The sequence below is a fragment of the Procambarus clarkii genome, unplaced genomic scaffold, assembly GCF_040958095.1.
Source record: "Procambarus clarkii isolate CNS0578487 unplaced genomic scaffold, FALCON_Pclarkii_2.0 HiC_scaffold_112, whole genome shotgun sequence".
In the NCBI taxonomy this organism is placed as follows: Eukaryota; Metazoa; Arthropoda; class Malacostraca; order Decapoda; family Cambaridae; genus Procambarus; species Procambarus clarkii.
The window spans coordinates 2156780-2172056 of record NW_027189145.1 but is presented as its reverse complement, the minus strand read 5'-3'; the positions used below and the strand labels follow the sequence as shown (position 1 = coordinate 2172056).

Sequence of the window (15277 nt, the reverse complement as noted above, 5' to 3'; positions counted from 1 at the left end):
CCACCAATCACCACCACCACCACCAATCACCACAATCACCACACCTAACCGAAAACCCCTAACACATCAACCCTCCCCCCAATCAACAGGCGAAATAATAACCCTCAAATGCCTGCCTGCCTGCCAGCCAGCCAATACTAACGGTCTTCTCAGAAAGAAAATCTCTTTGTATCTGTATTACTTGATGAAATGTATGATTCTAATAATGAAAATAAATTTTGATGTCGGTTGTATGAGCATAATGACCAATATGCACATGATATGAATGAATTAAATAGTGTAGTTTTAAGTAATTAGGTTGTAGACACATTAAGCGGATATGATATTTGACGCGTCCAGAACTGGTGATTTTTGGTTTAGTTTTAAATGCACCACCACCATTGCTTCCCCAGAGCCTAATTAAGGACCGGTAAAAGGAGTCAATATGTATGTCATCTATAAAACCAAAGAATGAATAAAAACACACACACACCTACATAATAGTATTAGGAAGATTGTATGGCAAAAAAAAAAAGTACTCCCATTGGGTCGTTTGAACTCGCGACTTCCAAAACACCAGCCACACACCTTACCACCCAGCCACCATAGAGTTGGTATAATTGTGCAACTTTAGTTATAAAAGTAAAGTTCTTATTGTCTCAAATCTTATTGTCTGTTCTATGAAAAGGCATGATGTAAATTATGTATTTTTTTTTTGAATGATTGAATTGTAGGCACATTAAGCGGATTCGATATTTGATATATCCAGAAAAGGTGATTTCTGTTCAGTTTTAAAATGCATCACCGTTAACGCTAAAGGACTGGTAAAACGACTCGATGTTTGTCATTTTTAAAATAAACACTAAAACTAGGCCCTTAACATATATAATGTTTGAATATAAATTGAATGCATATAAATACAAAGTGGGAGTGGCTGGCTGGCTGGCTGGCTGGCTGGCTGGCTGGCTGGCTGGCTGGCTGGCTGGCTGGCTGGCTGGCTGGCTGGCTGGCTGGCTGCTGCTGGCTGGCTGGCTGGCTGGCTGGCTGGCTGGCTGCTGGCTGGCTGGCTGGCCTGCTGCTGCCTGCCTGCCTGCCTGCCTGCCGCTGCCTGCCTGCCTGCCTGCCTGCCTGCCTGCCGCCCGCCCGCCCGCCCGCCCGCCCGCCCGCCCGCCTGCTTGCCTTGCCTTGCCTGTCCTGTCCTGTCCTGTTATTGCCTTGCCTTGCCTTGCCTTGCCTTGCCTTGCCTTGCCTTGCCCTGCCCTGCCCTGCCTTGGCTGCAGCTGGCTGGCTGGCCGTAAATCAACTCTTAACAACACCATACCACACCACACCATCACTCATCACCCATCACCCACCACCGGCCCCAGTCTCCCAGCCTCTCTTATATACCCGAGCAGGCCCTTTAAATTATTTGAATTGTTGCACTTCGGCCAATGGCAGGCACGATCGCTGCTGCTCAAACATATTCTGGTTCACAAGTATTATAATATATTATATATATATATATATATATATATATATATATATATATATATATATATATATATATATATATATATATATATATATATATTCATGAAACACATTAAAACCTTGATCATTTATTCATTCATTACGTCTAGTGAAGAATTGCTTTTGTTCATTTGTATGATTAAAAATTGATAGAATATGAATTCCTCGCTTAAAGTAAAATATAAAATATATATTGGATTTATATGATTGGTTAATATTCCAAGTGATGCTGAATATCCCCTATAATTTTGTTTTGTTTGTTTGTTATGTACACATTCCAAATGAAATCAATATAAATGTTATTATTAATGTTTGAAAGTTGATTGTCTACTTGAATCTCTCTATTAAAGTGTGTGTGGCTCCGGATGGAGCCTGGTTATGGTATTTGTCGTGGTGGGTGGCAGAAGTGCTTACTTCTTCTCTGTCTTCTTTGGCAAAAGAACTGCCTGAATGTTTGGAAGAACACCTCCCTGTGCAATGGTTACGCCAGACAGAAGTTTGTTGAGTTCTTCGTCGTTGCGGATGGCCAACTGCAAGTGACGTGGGATGATACGGGTCTTCTTGTTGTCACGTGCGGCGTTACCGGCGAGCTCCAGAACTTCGGCAGCGAGGTATTCCATGACGGCTGCCAGGTAGACAGGAGCGCCAGCACCGACGCGTTCGGCGTAGTTGCCCTTACGCAGCAGACGGTGAATTCTGCCCACGGGGAACTGAAGTCCGGCCCTGCTGGAGCGAGACTTTGACTTGCCCTTCACTTTGCCTCCCTTGCCGCGTCCTGACATTGCTGCTGCTGTTGTGGGTTTGTGGTGTTTTATGCCGCCCCGCAGATCGAGCTTCGTGTTATATACCCCGCTCAGGATCAAGGGAGCCCGCCACTGACCAATCAGCGCGCTCCGCCACGCGACCCGCTCTGAGCTGAGTCGCGAGCGGGATATAAAAGGAAAGCTCGCCTCGCGCAAAAGTTCATTATTGTATCGCAACGCCAGCCGGCACGAGCATCATCATGCCACCCAAGGCATCTGGAAAGGCTGCCAAGAAGGCCGGAAAGGCCCAGAAGGCCATTGCCAAGGGCGATAAGAAAAAGAAGCGCAGGAGGAAGGAGAGCTACAGCATCTACATCTACAAAGTGCTGAAGCAGGTCCACCCCGACACTGGTATCTCTTCCAAAGCCATGTCGATCATGAACTCGTTCGTGAACGACATCTTCGAGCGCATCGCCGCCGAGGCTTCTCGCCTGGCCCACTACAACAAGCGTTCCACCATTACCAGTCGGGAGATCCAGACGGCTGTAAGGCTCCTGTTGCCCGGAGAACTGGCCAAGCACGCCGTCTCTGAGGGCACTAAGGCCGTCACCAAGTACACCTCCTCCAAGTAAACGGCTTACTTACTGCCCTGTGGTGGTGGCTTGGCCTCAAACCAACAAACTCGGCTCCATTGGAGCCACACTTTAATTTCTAAAGAGATTGTGAGTGTTAGACACCAATACTATTATAACAAAAACCTCTGTCACTGAAAGCAAATAGCTATAAAATGAGAATATTTATGAAACTGTCTGTGTGTGTTTCTCTCTCTCAGTGTCTGTCTGTCTGTCTGTCTGTCTGTCTGTCTGTCTGTCTGTCTGTCTGTCTGTCTGCCTGCCTGCCTGCCTGCCTGTCTGTCTGTCTGTCTGTCTGTCTGTCTGTCTGTCTGTCTGTCTGTCTGTCTGTCTGTCTGTCTGTCTTGTCTGTCTTGTCTGTCTGTCTGTGTGTCTCTCTCTCTCTCTCTCTCTCTCTCTCTCTCTCTCTCTCTCTCTCTCTCTCTCTCTCTCTCTCTCTCTCTCTCTCTCTCTCTCTCTCTCTCTCAACACATATAAGCACTCGGTATCTTTTTTCTAGAGATTAGAGATTCATTGTTATGTTCCACATTAGGATTACTATGCAGGCCACCCTCTTAGGTTTGAAAATGTCAAGAAAACGGTTAATTTAAAATGTCATCTAACTTAACAGATTAAGCCAGAGGACCGAAAACAGAATAAAACAGGACTGGACAGTATATGTCACTTATACAAGCTGCTTTTATTTCTAGTACAGTATGACAATTTTTATTTTTGGGGGGGGGGGGGGGGGGGGGTGATCCTTGACAGTGCATAAGAGTGAAAAGCGACGGCGTTTTGTTTGTAAGAGAACAGGTTGTACTACAAATGACTTGATTTATTGATATCACATGTATGTATGACACCTAAATTATGCTAGGAATGTCTGAAATCTCCTTAGAAGGATATTTTGGCCCTGAGAAGGGCCGAGTTTGGTGTATACTAGGGTGGTCGATTTAGCTTATGCACGCTCTCCACGGATACGGCGAGCAAGCTGAATGTCCTTTGGCATGATGGTGACACGCTTGGCGTGGATGGCACAGAGGTTAGTGTCCTCGAAGAGACCGACCAGGTAAGCCTCGGATGCCTCCTGTAAAGCCATGACGGCAGACGACTGGAAGCGAAGATCGGTCTTGAAGTCCTGGGCAATCTCGCGCACCAGACGCTGGAAGGGAAGTTTCCTGATGAGCAACTCGGTGCTCTTCTGGTAACGACGGATCTCACGCAGGGCGACCGTTCCGGGCCTGTAACGGTGAGGCTTCTTCACACCCCCTGTGGCAGGAGCAGACTTGCGTGCTGCCTTGGTGGCCAGCTGCTTACGAGGAGCCTTGCCTCCCGTGGACTTGCGAGCAGTCTGCTTGGTGCGAGCCATGGTGAACAACTGTGGTTTGTGATGGCCGGCGCCGAAAAATTTTTGCTTATATACGCCGTCTCGAGGCGCTTGCTCGAGCGCCATTGGCTGCTCGACTCGCCTACGTCACCCCGTTGCCCCTCCCCTCCTTCCTCTGGCTGCAGCCAACAGGCGGCTCACCTCAATCACTATTATCGCTGATTTTGCTCTATTTTTTGGATTTGTGCAAAAGTCATTTCACAGGGACGTGAAACAGACGAGTAGGCAACTGCAGTTTGTTTTGAAAGCGTTGTGAGAAAGCCGTGTCTACTCGACCACAAGCGTAAAGTAAGGGCAGGCAGGAGTTGCAATGCTACTAGTACGTCCGCTTGATGGGATATAGTCGGGAAATCGTGCGGCGTATGGGACCAACTAGCTCCCGTTTTCTGGTGCCTTGGGTGGGGCGCGATGCTGATTAGCAGATCTAAGACCACATCTGGAGTGAGCCCCCAGGGCACACCCAGCTGAGGGCTGCTGTCTCCGTGGGTGCTCAGAAAAGACGAAATGTTGTCACAGAGATCCGATTCCTTGCCTTCACTGCCTAGTCTGGTCATAACGATTTCAATGCCATGCAGCTGGGTTTAGCCCTGGCACTTTACCTCATACTGAAAACCCTTCCTCTCACCCCCACTAATTCTTCCCCTATCCCCACTTCCACGCTCACCCATCAGGGTATCTTGACCTATATTTAAATGAATGAATGAATGAATGGCATTCGTCAATTCGATTCACACAACTTCAACACCATGACTGGACGCGGCAAGGGAGGCAAGGGACTCGGAAAGGGTGGCGCCAAGCGTCATCGTAAGGTGCTACGTGACAACATCCAGGGCATCACCAAGCCCGCTATTCGTCGCTTAGCTCGTCGTGGCGGCGTGAAGCGTATTTCGGGTCTCATCTACGAAGAGACCCGTGGCGTCCTGAAGGTGTTCCTCGAGAACGTCATCCGTGATGCTGTAACCTACACGGAACACGCCAAGAGGAAGACCGTCACTGCTATGGACGTGGTGTACGCTCTGAAGCGCCAGGGTCGTACCCTCTACGGATTCGGCGGATAAGAGCTTGGCTAATCCATCGATTCCACCCACCACCACCTCAAAACGGGACCTAATTAGGTCCCTATACTTTTTTACTGAAGGGCTTAATAGACGATAACATAAATTGTTTTGATATCAGCTAGCACATTGGGTCTTATGAAATCTATTTTTTATCCTCGCATGCTTAAAGGGACTCTGATTGGGGAGGGAGGGGGGGGGGGGAGGGAAGGTTTGTTACGTTATATACTAGCAGAGCAGGATCATTGGTGGGGGGGGGGGGGGGGGGGGGGTGAGGGGGAGAGAGAGAGAGAGAGAGATCTTTCCCAACTCTTCCTTTTTACATGAGTGAGCTACCCGTTTTATTCATTTTATCCTTCTCAGAGCTGTTTTGATAGTATCCAAATGATGGTAAATGAAAAGGGAGGACACGAATATCTACCCAGAATTCAGGACTGGCAATCGATATGCATGTTTGAGTGCGAATCTTTTTCTCTCTCAACTTAGGTATACGTTTATGTCGTACCTAAAAGCGAGAACCACACTATTGGGACAAGTATGCAAGGCCCAATTTTCCTAACAAGCACAGTTAATTTTGTTATTTTCGAACATTTCTTTCCAAATTGGTTTATCCAATTAACAGTATTATATTAAGATCATGAATTGCTGGTTAGGTTAGGTTAGGTTAGGTTAGGTTAGGTTAGGTTAGGTTAGGTTAGGTTAGGTTAGCTTAGCTTAGGTTAGGTTAGCTTAGCTTAGCTTGGGTTAGCTTAGGTTAGGTTAGGTTAGCTTAGCTTGGGTTAGCATAGGTTAGGTTAGGTTTGATTACATTTCTATGTTAGATTTAACTCAAATTCAAAACAATTGCAGTCATTCGGCTTGTTAGTCAACTTGCCTCTAATAGGGGCAATTTGTCTAACAAGACTATTTAGTTTTGTGTGCATATATATATATATATATATATATATATAATATAATATATATATATATAATATATATATATATATATATATATATATATATATATATAGCTTCAAGACTCCGAACCAATATAGAAGCATCAAGAGGAAGTGCTTGTGTTATGGGCCAATAGGCCTTCTGCAGTTACTTCCATTCTTATGTTTTTATTCCCATTGGTTCGTGTTTTATCTTGTGTAAATGTCAATCACCTTACCCAAAACTTTGGTACCATATCACCTCACCCATGTGTATATATAAATATATATATATATATATATAATATATATATATATATATATATATATATATATATATATATATATATATATATATATATATATATATATATATAATATACAGAGTAAATCTACCCCAAAAGTAATGATTTATTTGTCTACAAAACTAAACTCTTTTTGGAATCATATGAGGCCCCTCCACTGAGGGGGGAGGCCTGGATGTTTATTGTCATGTGTATTCATGCTGCTTGCATGTCGTCGTTTATTTTGCCTTTGTTGTTTTCTTGACAGCTTTCTTTGCCTTGGGTGGTTTGGGAGATTTTGAAGCTCTCTTTATTTTGGGCTTTTTGTTCCCAACAACAAGCTGCTGCTGCTGCTTCTTTTTCAAGGCTGTAGGTGGTTTGTTGCTTGTGGCGGCTTTCTTGGGAGTTACCACGGCCTTCTTTGCTGCTGTAGATGGTTTCTTGGTTGTGGTGGCTTTCTTGGGAGTTAGAACGGCCCTCTTCTCTGCTACGGCCAGCTTGAATGATCCACTAGCTCCACTTCCCTTGGTCTGAACAAGAATGCCGTCAGCCACTGCTTTCTTGAGAAATCTTCGGATGTAAATGGCGATCTTGGCAGCCTCGACTTTGTTGTTGGCAACAACGTACTTCTTGATTGCTTGTAGACGAGCCCTTACGGTCTTTGAGTGCTGCGACCGCGGCTAGAACCATTTGACTAGTTTTCGGGTGAGCAACCTGGACGCGAGGTTTCCTGGTGGTGGCCACCACAGCAGCAGCCTTCTTGGTAGGCTTTGCTTCTACCATGATGATGATGAGATAACCAAGGTGATGAGAGACGCTCAGACAGTCACGGGGGAATGATGCTGCCGCCGCTTGAGCCGAACCTATTTATGTGCCGGCACGGTACAGAAGCTGCAACCTGGCAACTCGTCCACCAATCACAACGGTTGGTTTTACGGCTCCGAAACCTGGATCCCATATCTTCTCTAAAATAGAAGCATTTGTTCATGTTCTTTGTAAAAGTATCATAAAGCAGGACAGATGAGACAAATATCATAAAAACTGAAGAGCAGATGAGCACACACATGTATGTATTACAAAAGAAAATCCACAAATTCATTAGAAATTGGCAGGGCAGGCTGAGGAAGTAGGTAGATGTAAAATGTCTGTAAATGGCGAAAGAACATAAACCCAAGACTGAATAAACGATGTTAAATATCCATGCCAAGGAGACAAAAATATGTTAGGATACAATTACCATTAAGACACCACAAGAAGGTCCGTATCCTGCCGTGATGACTAAAAAGAGTTGGTTATTAGCCACAATGTGTAGGCAGTCTCATGCCAACGGCCATACCACGTTGAGAACACCGCTTCTCGTCCGATCAGCGAAGTTAAGCAACGTTGGGTTTGGTTAGTACTTGGATGGGTGACCGCCTGGGAACACCAAATGCTGTTGGCAATAATGTTTTTTGTTTTGTTTTGTTTTGTTTCGTTTGTTTTTGTTTGAATGGCTGGCTCCACGGGAAATTCACGGAGTTGTGTGGAATAAGGCCTGGTAAAATGAATTAATATGTATGTCATGTTTAAAACAAACTCGCTTAATATAGTGTGTGAGGCTTTATACAAAAACAAACAACCAAAACAAAACATGTTGTGTATATATATATAATATATATATATATATATATATATATATATATATATATATATATATATATATATATATTATATATATAATATATATATATATATATATATATATATATATATATATATATATATATATATTATATATATATATATATATATATATATATATATATATATATATATATATAGCTTAATCCGGGTTTGAACTCGCAACTCCAAGAATACGCATCACTTATATACACTTTACCACTGGACCACAGCTGCAGGACACAAGCTTGATGCTGAGGTATCAATTTAATGACGTAAATGCCATTTCCACAAATAAATGATAATTTAAAAGTATTTGTATGTACAAATCTTTTCTGTTTAAAAGGCTACAATATCAGTTACTGATATAATTTGTGTTAATGTTTCTATACCCACAGGAAGGCATGTTTTTGCTTATATGTAAGGGGTACGGAGAAGGAATCCACAGACCATCAGTCCCCTTCCCCCCCCCCCCCCCCCCCCCCCCCCCCCCCCCCCTCCCCTCCCACCACTACCACCACCACCACCACTACTCACCACCAATCACCACCAATCACCACCACCACCACCAATCACCACCAATCACCACACCTAACCGAAAACCCCCTAACACATCAACCCTCCCCCCAATCAACAGGCGAAATAATAACCCTCAAATGCCTGCCTGCCTGCCAGCCAGCCAATACTAACGGTCTTCTCAGAAAGAAAATCTCTTTGTATCTGTATTACTTGATGAAATGTATGATTCTAATAATGAAAATAAATTTTGATGTCGGTTGTATGAGCATAATGACCAATATGCACATGATATGAATGAATTAAATAGTGTAGTTTTAAGTAATTAGGTTGTAGACACATTAAGCGGATATGATATTTGACGCGTCCAGAACTGGTGATTTTTGGTTTAGTTTTAAATGCACCACCACCATTGCTTCCCCAGAGCCTAATTAAGGACCGGTAAAAGGAGTCAATATGTATGTCATCTATAAAACCAAAGAATGAATAAAAACACACACACACACACCTACATAATAGTATTAGGAAGATTGTATGGCAAAAAAAAAAAGTACTCCCATTGGGTCGTTTGAACTCGCGACTTCCAAAACACCAGCCACACACCTTACCACCCAGCCACCATAGAGTTGGTATAATTGTGCAACTTTAGTTATAAAAGTAAAGTTCTTATTGTCTCAAATCTTATTGTCTGTTCTATGAAAAGGCATGATGTAAATTATGTATTTTTTTTTTGAATGATTGAATTGTAGGCACATTAAGCGGATTCGATATTTGATATATCCAGAAAAGGTGATTTCTGTTCAGTTTTAAAATGCATCACCGTTAACGCTAAAGGACTGGTAAAACGACTCGATGTTTGTCATTTTTAAAATAAACACTAAAACTAGGCCCTTAACATATATAATGTTTGAATATAAATTGAATGCATATAAATACAAAGTGGGAGTGGCTGGCTGGCTGGCTGGCTGGCTGGCTGGCTGGCTGGCTGGCTGCTGGCTGGCTGGCTGCTGGCTGGCTGGCTGGGGCTGGCTGGCTGGCTGGCTGGCTGGCTGGCTGGCTGGCTGCTGGCTGCTGCTGCCTGCCTGGCCTGCCTGCCTGGCCTGCCTGCTGCCTGCCTGCCTGCCTGCTGCCTGCCTGGCCTGCCTGCCTGCCTGCCTGCCCTGCCGCCTGCCCGCTGCCCGCCTGCCCGCCTGCCCGCCTGCCCGCCTGCCGCCCGCCCGCCGCCCGCCGCCCGCCCGCCCGCCCGCCCGCCTGCTTGCCTTGCCTTGCCTGTCCTGTCCTGTCCTGTTATTGCCTTGCCTTGCCTTGCCTTGCCTTGCCTTGCCTTGCCTTGCCCTGCCCTGCCCTGCCTTGGCTGCAGCTGGCTGGCTGGCCGTAAATCAACTCTTAACAACACCATACCACACCACACCATCACTCATCACCCATCACCCACCACCGGCCCCAGTCTCCCAGCCTCTCTTATATACCCGAGCAGGCCCTTTAAATTATTTGAATTGTTGCACTTCGGCCAATGGCAGGCACGATCGCTGCTCAAACATATTCTGGTTCACAAGTATTATAATATATTATATTATATATATATATATATATATATATATATATATATTATATATATATATATATATAATATATATATATATATTCATGAAACACATTAAAACCTTGATCATTTATTCATTCATTACGTCTAGTGAAGAATTGCTTTTGTTCATTTGTATGATTAAAAATTGATAGAATATGAATTCCTCGCTTAAAGTAAAATATAAAATATATATTGGATTTATATGATTGGTTAATATTCCAAGTGATGCTGAATATCCCCTATAATTTGTTTGTTTGTTTGTTATGTACACATTCCAAATGAAATCAATATAAATGTTATTATTAATGTTTGAAAGTTGATTGTCTACTTGAATCTCTCTATTAAAGTGTGTGTGGCTCCGGATGGAGCCTGGTTATGGTATTTGTCGTGGTGGGTGGCAGAAGTGCTTACTTCTTCTCTGTCTTCTTTGGCAAAAGAACTGCCTGAATGTTTGGAAGAACACCTCCCTGTGCAATGGTTACGCCAGACAGAAGTTTGTTGAGTTCTTCGTCGTTGCGGATGGCCAACTGCAAGTGACGTGGGATGATACGGGTCTTCTTGTTGTCACGTGCGGCGTTACCGGCGAGCTCCAGAACTTCGGCAGCGAGGTATTCCATGACGGCTGCCAGGTAGACAGGAGCGCCAGCACCGACGCGTTCGGCGTAGTTGCCCTTACGCAGCAGACGGTGAATTCTGCCCACGGGGAACTGAAGTCCGGCCCTGCTGGAGCGAGACTTTGACTTGCCCTTCACTTTGCCTCCCTTGCCGCGTCCTGACATTGCTGCTGCTGTTGTGGGTTTGTGGTGTTTTATGCCGCCCCGCAGATCGAGCTTCGTGTTATATACCCGCTCAGGATCAAGGGAGCCCGCCACTGACCAATCAGCGCGCTCCGCCACGCGACCCGCTCTGAGCTGAGTCGCGAGCGGGATATAAAAGGAAAGCTCGCCTCGCGCAAAAGTTCATTATTGTATCGCAACGCCAGCCGGCACGAGCATCATCATGCCACCCAAGGCATCTGGAAAGGCTGCCAAGAAGGCCGGAAAGGCCCAGAAGGCCATTGCCAAGGGCGATAAGAAAAAGAAGCGCAGGAGGAAGGAGAGCTACAGCATCTACATCTACAAAGTGCTGAAGCAGGTCCACCCGACACTGGTATCTCTTCCAAAGCCATGTCGATCATGAACTCGTTCGTGAACGACATCTTCGAGCGCATCGCCGCCGAGGCTTCTCGCCTGGCCCACTACAACAAGCGTTCCACCATTACCAGTCGGGAGATCCAGACGGCTGTAAGGCTCCTGTTGCCCGGAGAACTGGCCAAGCACGCCGTCTCTGAGGGCACTAAGGCCGTCACCAAGTACACCTCCTCCAAGTAAACGGCTTACTTACTGCCCTGTGGTGGTGGCTTGGCCTCAAACCAACAAACTCGGCTCCATTGGAGCCACACTTTAATTTCTAAAGAGATTGTGAGTGTTAGACACCAATACTATTATAACAAAAACCTCTGTCACTGAAAGCAAATAGCTATAAAATGAGAATATTTATGAAACTGTCTGTGTGTTTCTCTCTCTCAGTGTCTGTCTGTCTGTCTGTCTGTCTGTCTGTCTGTCTGTCTGTCTGTCTGTCTGTCTGCCTGCCTGCCCCTGCCTGTCTGTCTGTCTGTCTGTCTGTCTGTCTGTCTGTCTGTCTGTCTGTCTGTCTGTCTGTCTGTCTGTCTGTCTTGTCTGTCTTGTCTGTCTGTGTGTCTCTCTCTCTCTCTCTCTCTCTCTCTCTCTCTCTCTCTCTCTCCTCTCTCTCTCTCTCTCTCTCTCTCTCTCTCTCTCTCTCTCTCTCTCTCTCAACACATATAAGCACTCGGTATCTTTTTCTAGAGATTAGAGATTCATTGTTATGTTCCACATTAGGATTACTATGCAGGCCACCCTCTTAGGTTTGAAAATGTCAAGAAAACGGTTAATTTAAAATGTCATCTAACTTAACAGATTAAGCCAGAGGACCGAAAACAGAATAAAACAGGACTGGACAGTATATGTCACTTATACAAGCTGCTTTTATTTCTAGTACAGTATGACAATTTTTATTTTTGGGGGGGGGGGGGGGGGGGGGGGGTGATCCTTGACAGTGCATAAGAGTGAAAAGCGACGGCGTTTTGTTTGTAAGAGAACAGGTTGTACTACAAATGACTTGATTTATTGATATCACATGTATGTATGACACCTAAATTATGCTAGGAATGTCTGAAATCTCCTTAGAAGGATATTTTGGCCCTGAGAAGGGCCGAGTTTGGTGTATACTCGGTGGTCGATTTAGCTTATGCACGCTCTCCACGGATACGGCGAGCAAGCTGAATGTCCTTTGGCATGATGGTGACACGCTTGGCGTGGATGGCACAGAGGTTAGTGTCCTCGAAGAGACCGACCAGGTAAGCCTCGGATGCCTCCTGTAAAGCCATGACGGCAGACGACTGGAAGCGAAGATCGGTCTTGAAGTCCTGGGCAATCTCGCGCACCAGACGCTGGAAGGGAAGTTTCCTGATGAGCAACTCGGTGCTCTTCTGGTAACGACGGATCTCACGCAGGGCGACCGTTCCGGGCCTGTAACGGTGAGGCTTCTTCACACCCCCTGTGGCAGGAGCAGACTTGCGTGCTGCCTTGGTGGCCAGCTGCTTACGAGGAGCCTTGCCTCCCGTGGACTTGCGAGCAGTCTGCTTGGTGCGAGCCATGGTGAACAACTGTGGTTTGTGATGGCCGGCGCCGAAAAATTTTTGCTTATATACGCCGTCTCGAGGCGCTTGCTCGAGCGCCATTGGCTGCTCGACTCGCCTACGTCACCCCGTTGCCCCTCCCTTCCTCTGGCTGCAGCCAACAGGCGGCTCACCTCAATCACTATTATCGCTGATTTTGCTCTATTTTTGGATTTGTGCAAAAGTCATTTCACAGGGACGTGAAACAGACGAGTAGGCAACTGCAGTTTGTTTTGAAAGCGTTGTGAGAAAGCCGTGTCTACTCGACCACAAGCGTAAAGTAAGGGCAGGCAGGAGTTGCAATGCTACTAGTACGTCCGCTTGATGGGAATAGTCGGGAAATCGTGCGGCGTATGGGACCAACTAGCTCCCGTTTTCTGGTGCCTTGGGTGGGGCGCGATGCTGATTAGCAGATCTAAGACCACATCTGGAGTGAGCCCCCAGGGCACACCCAGCTGAGGGCTGCTGTCTCCGTGGGTGCTCAGAAAAGACGAAATGTTTCACAGAGATCCGATTCCTTGCCTTCACTGCCTAGTTGGTCATAACGATTTCAATGCCATGCAGCTGGGTTTAGCCCTGGCACTTTAATCATACTGAAACCCTTCCTCTCACCCCACTAATTCTTCCCCTATCCCCACTTCCACGCTCACCCATCAGGGTATCTTGACCTATATTTAAATGAATGAATGAATGAATGGCATTCGTCAATTCGATTCACACAACTTCAACACCATGACTGGACGCGGCAAGGGAGGCAAGGGACTCGGAAAGGGTGGCGCCAAGCGTCATCGTAAGGTGCTACGTGACAACATCCAGGGCATCACCAAGCCCGCTATTCGTCGCTTAGCTCGTCGTGGCGCGTGAAGCGTATTCGGGTCTATCTACGAAGAGACCCGTGGCGTCCTGAAGGTGTTCCTCGAGAACGTCATCCGTGATGCTGTAACCTACACGGAACACGCCAAGAGGAAGACCGTCACTGCTATGGACGTGGTGTACGCTCTGAAGCGCCAGGGTCGTACCCTCTACGGATCGGCGGATAAGAGCTTGGCTAATCCATCGATTCCACCACCACCACCTCAAAACGGGACCTAATTAGGTCCCTATACTTTTTTACTGAAGGGCTTAATAGACGTAACATAAATTGTTTGATATCAGCTAGCACATTGGGTCTTATGAAATCTATTTTTTATCCTCGCATGCTTAAAGGGACTCTGATTGGGGAGGGAGGGGGGGGGGGGAGGGAAGGTTTGTTACGTTATATACTAGCAGAGCAGGATCATGTGGGGGGGGGGGGGGGGGGGGGGGGGGGGGGGGAGAGAGAGAGAGAGAGAGATCTTTCCAACTCCTTTTTACATGAGTGAGCTACCCGTTTTATTCATTTTATCCTTCTCAGAGCTGTTTTGATAGTATCCAAATGATGGTAAATGAAAAGGGAGGACACGAATATCTACCCAGAATCAGGACTGGCAATCGATATGCATGTTTGAGTGCGATCTTTTCTCTCTCAACTTAGGTATACGTTTATGTCGTACTAAAAGCGAGAACCACACTATTGGGACAAGTATGCAAGGCCCAATTTTCCTAACAAGCACAGTTAATTTTGTTATTTTCGAACATTTCTTTCCAAATTGGTTATCCAATTAACAGTATTATATTAAGATCATGAATTGCTGGGTTAGGTTAGGTAGGTAGGTTAGGTTAGGTTAGGTAGGTTAGGTTAGGTTAGCTTAGCTTAGGTTAGGTTAGCTAGCTTAGCTTGGGTTAGCTTAGGTTAGGTTAGGTTAGCTTAGCTTGGGTTAGCATAGGTTAGGTTAGGTTTGATTACATTTCTAGTTAGATTAACTCAAATTTCAAAACAATTGCAGTCATTCGGCTTGTTAGTCAACTTGCCTCTAATAGGGGCAATTTGCTAACAAGACTATTTAGTTTGTGTGCTATATATATATATATATATTAATATATATATATATATAAATATATATATATATATTATATAATATATATATTATATATAATATAGCTTCAAGACTCCGAACCAATATAGAAGCATCAAGAGGAAGTGCTTGTGTTATGGGCCAATAGGCCTTCTGCAGTTACTTCCATTCTTATGTTTTATTCCCATGGTTCGTGTTTATCTTGTGTAAATGTCAATCACCTTACCCAAAACTTTGGTACATATCACCTCACATGTGTATATATAATATATTATATATAATATAATATATATATATATAATATATATATATATATAATATATATATATATATATATATATAATAATATATATATATATAA

The 15277-nt window shown here is 45.1% G+C and overlaps 1 non-coding gene across 1 annotated transcript; it reads left to right on the top strand.

Annotated features, from left to right (window-relative positions):
- The first annotated feature begins 7807 nt into the window (after positions 1 to 7807).
- On the top strand, positions 7808 to 7926 carry LOC138360477 (5S ribosomal RNA). Its single transcript, XR_011226418.1, has one exon. It is a non-coding gene; the product is annotated as a 5S ribosomal RNA (ribosomal RNA).
- Positions 7927 to 15277: the final 7351 nt, after the last annotated feature.